Here is a 6,058-nt window from a genome sequence, read left to right on the forward strand (position 1 = left end):
GATCTACATAGACTAAAATAAGAAGATAACGAAGACATAGCAAAGTAAAAGAGCAAGCTACGGTATGAGAAAATATGATCATGTGTGTGTAATTCATGCATATATATAAAGTCATGAAAATATTTGGAAATACATAAGCAAAATTTTAACAATGATTTCCTTTGAGGGGGCATTGGTATGAACTTGGGTGTGAGGGCTTTGAAAGTAGTCTTTTATTTTTACTTATAATTTAAAAATTGTATCATAAAATGTATTTAAAATGAAATAATTTTAAAATGACCAAATGAAAGAAATAAACCCCTGATTATTCCCATTCTTTTGATGACTCTATAATTGCATATTCTCCCTAAATCAATGAATCATCAAAAGATTGAATCCAGTTGGTCTTACTCCAAGGCTAAGCATTATTATTCCAATTTTTCAGACAGTGTTATGAATTAACTTTTTAAATAACCCACAGCTACTTAGTAGCAAAATCAGAATTGGAAGAGTCATTGCTCAGTTCATTCATAGCCTATCTAGTTACAGCATAGCTGGGAAGGGGCAGAAGCAGGTTTCTGGATACTTTTCTGAACCACTCTCTCGGAAGTGTAGTCCCCCGTTCTTCATTTTGTAGCCATGTCCTTCACCATACACATTTGTACTTTCTCTCACAAAAGGCAAGTGCATCTCTCTGCCTCTTGACTTTGAACTTGGCCATGTGATTTGATTTGGCCAATGGGATGTCAGTAAACATTATATAATCAGGGGCTTAAAATGTGCTTTTTCAATGGGGTTTGTCCCCTAGAGCTTCTGTCATCTTCAGGAGCAGAGTTTTCCTCATGCAACTGATGTCCCTTGGCTCCAGAATAAACACAAGTGGAACACGGGCACTCCAAGTAACCAACAGAGATGCTGCCTGAAGAAGAGTCCCCTCAGCTGAACTGCAGATCCATGAGCTAATGGTTATTCTTTTATGCTCCTGAGTTTCGAACTTTTCTTGAAAATTTAATAAATGGTCTTTTCGTTAGTCAGGGTTCAACCAGAGAAGCAGAACTACTGATTACACACATGCACACAAACAAATACAGGTTCATCACACAAACTTATACCTATATATAAAATTCCTGTTACTGGCTTTTGGCCTTTTGCAATTATGAGAGCTGGTTAAGTGTGTCTGTAAGTCCATTGTCTCTGCATCAAATGCTAGATGGAGCTCAAAGCTCAAAGGGCTGGAAGTCAGAAAGGTAAGATAGATGTAAAGCTTGGAGGTTGAGGGCAGACTCAATCCACAAGCATCAGCTGAAACCCCATAAGGATGAACTGAAACTTGTTGCTTCTGGCCTTGGTGATGTAGGTATTCTACAGACACCATACATATCACTTGTCATAGAGTTAAACATAGCACCTGACCCAGCAGTGGTAGAAGCTGAAAGAGGACCCAGGGAAAAATAGAGCAGTTGCAAGCCCAGCTGCTACTTCAAGTCAATTAGGTGAGCCAGCTTGTCAGTAATAACATATGTGAGGTATTAAATGGCTACTGGTCCACCCTCCAGAACTTTGCAGGGCTCTTCCTTATGGTGCAGCCTAACCAGAAACATAAAAAAGGGAATTCTGGGAAATGTAGTTCAGCCTACCTACATAGACCCATTATAAAGTCATTATAGCTTCTGATATTCCAATTTAACAGGTAAAGAAATAATGTCCCCAGAGAGCGTGTGGGACCTGATCAATATCTCATAGCTGGTAACTGGTAGAATTGGAACTTGAATCAATCTGTCTGATTTCTGGCCCCTGTGTGATCCCCATTCTACATATTGTAAGTAAATCTTTCATGTCATTTTTTACATATGATAACAGCTTCTCCTGAAGCTGGAGAGATTCATCATGAGTGGGAGCAGGGAAGGCTCATTGAGAGGCATGAGGCATTTAGAGGAAGGTCAACCTAGGTGGAGTCCAGGAAAGCAGGTGTCATGGGACAGCCTGAGATCAGGAGGTCCTTGAGAAAAGAGTCATATATATGGAGAATACACCCCCAGGGTTTGTTCCTGTGTTTCATTATTGTGCGTTGTTTTATTTATTTTGGCTGATAAACATTATGAAACAGGCAGGCAGGTGGAATGCAACAGACTGAAACAATCAAGTAGACATTGGGGCAAGACCTGAAAACCTCCCCAGGAGTGGGGAAGCACTAGAGAGGAAGGACAAGAGAAGACAATCTGAAGCAGCAGGAAAGATACATTGTGCAGTAGAGCGTTGGACAGTCTACCGCTAGCCCATGCTATGCTTTAACAAGGGCTCCCCGCGAGTGTGGCTTGGGGAGTCTATGGCAATTTCTTGAGAGCCAGATAGATGGACAGGACAAGAGTTAGAAAGTGACAGCACCCTGGCCACAGCATGAAGGTTCAGGAATAGAAATCTCATCAGCAAGTGAAGAGACAGGGAGAAAGAACTGGTACCGATGCTTCTGATGTCCTGAGGGGATGCTTACCACTGCAGGGCAGACTGTATCCTCCAAGAGGATGTGGATATCTTAAGTATTCTGGTTACCATAACAACACTAGCCTGGCACCCTGCATGACAGATGACAGTAGTCATTTAAAAAGCACCTATGGGCCAGGCACAGTGGCTCACGTCTGTAATCCCAGCACTTTGGGAGGTTGAGGTGGCCAGATCACCTGAGGTCAGGAGTTCAAAACCAGCCTGGCCAACATGGTGAAACCCCATCTCTACTAAACATACAAAAATTAGCAGGGCATGGTGGCGGGCGCCTGTGATCCCAGCTACTCAGGAGCCTGAGAGAGGAGAATCACTTGAACCCGAGAGGCAGAGATTGCAGTGAGCTGAGATCGGGGGTCACTACACTCCAGCCTGGGTGACAGAGCGAGCCTCCATCTCAAAAAATATACATTAATTAATTAAAAAGAAAAGAAAGAAAAAGCACCTATGAATGACTGAATGCATATCACAGGCTTTGGTGAAAACGAGCTTCAGATTCAAAATCTCATCTCCATCATTAACTTGTCATAAAAACTTGGCACTTTATGTAATCTGCCTTGGCCTCAGTTTCTTTATCAATAATATGGGAATAATAATATCATTTACCTTACAGGTAAAAGACAAAAATATAAATGATAGAAGCTATATACAAGATCTGGTTTATAAAAAATTAGGGTCCCAGGAGTGTTAGTTTTCTGTTATTCTGGTTCGAATCTCAAGTCAGGGTCAGGAACATAATCAAGCATTACAGTTATTAAAACTAGGGTCTCGAGCACAGGTCTGGCTGCATGAAAAGCACTAGAGAAAAAGGTGAAAGAAGAACCAGTGAGAGCATCAAGTTGCCCTTGACATTCCTGAAGGTTAATCAATGACTCATATAAATTCTCCATCAAGTCACCCCTAGGACGGGCTGGCCCTATAGAGGAGGTTTTGGAGTAGGCAGGTCTGTGCCAGTTGCACACTCCAGAGCTGTCTGTCTCTGAGAGCCAAGGCCCGAGGGGAGGCAGTGGCAGGATGAGTGCTGGATGATGCAGTGGGGCTCTGAGCAGAGAGCAGCTAAAAGACTGCCCAGTGATTTACAGCCTTTAAATGGCTCTACCCTTCTGCAAAACTCTTAATTTAATAGACAAACATCTTGGAATAAGGGCTCACTAGAGAGAACTGATGGGATAAATGTTGGAAGATTAAAGACCTACAGAGGGGAGTGCATAACTCAATTATGAAAATGGTAAAGAACTTTTCCAGCAGGAAGCTTCCCCACTCCCTATCCAAGTGGCAAACTTGAGAAAAGCCACCAACAAAGAATCTAAGATATTGACTGTTTCAGGAAAACAGCCACCACCCTTGAAAGAGACCTTAATTGCTGCATTGTCTAGCATTTTTTACCCACATGTTATGCAGATGGGAAACTGAGTTGGAAGAAAGTGGAGTGTCTCAAGTCCTTCTTGATCCTGAAGTGGATTAGGTGCCGCTGTTGCTGCTCTTGTTGATTCTAGAACTGTAGCCAGACATGGGACTGGAGGACGAGCGAAAGATGCTTCCCGAGTCCGGAGATCCTGAGGAGGAGGAAGAGGAAGAGGAGGAATTAGTGGATCCCCTAACAACAGTGAGAGAGCAATGCGAGCAGTTGGAGAAATGTGTAAAGGCCCGGGAGCGGCTAGAGCTCTGTGATGAGCGTGTATCCTCTCGATCACATACAGAAGAGGATTGCACGGAGGAGCTCTTAGACTTCTTGTATGCAAGGGACCATTGCATGGTCCACAAACTCTTTAACAACTTGAAATAAGTGTGTGGACTTATTCACCCCAGCCTTCATCTTCTGGGCATCAGAATATTTCCTTATGGTTTTGGATTTACCATTTGTTTCTTATTTGTGTAACTGTAAGTTCACATGAACCTCATGGATTTTGGCTTAGGCTGGTAGCTTCTATGTAATTCGCAGTGATTCCATCTTAATAAAATTCTGTGTTCTGTGATCTGCAAAAAAAAAAAAAAAAAAAAAAAAGTGGGGTGTCTCAATAATGTGTGTCATTAGCAAAGTTAGTGCTAAGATTTTGGTGTCTAGGCTTCCCATTGATTCACAGTAGACAGTAAACTATTGGTTCCGACTCGCACACTCTTGTACCCTCAGTAAATAGCAAAGTGCTGGACACATAGGGGGTCCTCCATTAATATTTGGTGAATAAATGATGTGTCTGCAGGGCTTTCAGGACTATCCTCCTGGAAACCTACCATCTTCTTCTGCAAGGTGCCTGAGGTTATTGATTGTCTGGCAATTGAATGTTTAGATTCTCATTGCTTCAATGCTTGCTTTCCAGTCCTCACATCCCATTGCTTCTTTATTTCTCCCAATTCCAGCATTCTTTCTGTGACACAGACATTAGACTGACCTGAACATTGAAGTAAAAGAATCAAAGGAGACGTGGGTTGACTCAGATAAGGTAGTGAGGTGAAAGATCATAAGCGAATCACTTAAGTTGGCTAAGAGTTGAATGGATGTGGGGTTGGGGGATGACCAAGGCTATGCACTTGATGTTGTCAACCTAATTTTTCAATCTAAATATTAGTGTGTGGACTACAGATAAAATGCCAGAACTGGCTGGCATAAGAAAACAAAAATGCTAAGGGGAACTAGATATCTTACACAAATGGAAAACCCAGACTAGGCTCTTTGGAGAGGGATCTGAGGGCTCTAGACCTGCCTTCACAGGGGTTTCTTTATTGGTCTTTAGGGAATTGTACTTTGAGTCTTGATCTGACAGTACTTTCTCTTGTAGTAACTATCGATTAACTGTAGCCAGTGTTTCAAACTATGTAAGAGTACCTACAGACACTTGTGTACAGTCGCAGTAGTGATATAACAAAGCTTAAGTCCTACATCTGATCTTTCCTGTGTACATGACCTAGAGCAATTTATGTAACCTTTTAAGTTTCAGTTTTATCTTTTATATAGTGGACATGACCATAGTATCAACTTCAATGGGTTTTGGGGAGACTTTATTTTTAATTTTTATTTTTTCTTTATTTTGTTATTTTTTTCCTCAGCATTCTTGCAGGTTTTGGGGAGACTTTAATGAGACTTAGCATAATGCCTGGCCCACAGTGGATGTTCTCTGAGGAGTTAGTTCATCTCTCTCTCTCTCTCTCTCTCTCTCTCTCTCTGAGTGTGTGTGTGTGTGTGTGTGTGTGTGTGTGTGTGTGTGTGTTTTGAGGGGATGGATGCTTTATTTCTGTGTGCTGCTTCCTCATGCTCATCGAAACATCCTCAGAAGGCCATCAGTATCAGCCATCACCCTGCTCCTGTCTTCAGGGAAAGTATTTTATGTACCTTCTCAGTTTTAGAATGCTTAGTCTCATTTTGAATACAGCTACACCTTCTGGTTTTTTACTTCCATTCAGAATTTAATTTACCTTTACAACTTTGTGTTCCCTTTCATCAACTTTTATATGGAGGATACTCTTATTTTTTCTCTGTGTAGTTTCCTTGATATTTTTTCTAAATTAGGTTTGGTAAACCTCTTTCTTGGTTTTGTTCACCTGAGAGGCATTTGTTGAACACCGGTTACATGCTAGATGTGAT

The 6,058-nt window shown here is 41.6% G+C and overlaps 1 pseudogene; it reads left to right on the top strand.

The window, feature by feature from the left end:
• The first annotated feature begins 3,914 nt into the window (after positions 1–3,914).
• On the top strand, positions 3,915–4,451 carry LOC102134501 (cytochrome b-c1 complex subunit 6, mitochondrial pseudogene; annotated as a pseudogene).
• The last annotated feature ends 1,607 nt before the right edge of the window (positions 4,452–6,058 follow it).

Source organism: Macaca fascicularis, chromosome 15, assembly GCF_037993035.2.
Source record: "Macaca fascicularis isolate 582-1 chromosome 15, T2T-MFA8v1.1".
Classification (NCBI taxonomy): domain Eukaryota; kingdom Metazoa; phylum Chordata; class Mammalia; order Primates; family Cercopithecidae; genus Macaca; species Macaca fascicularis.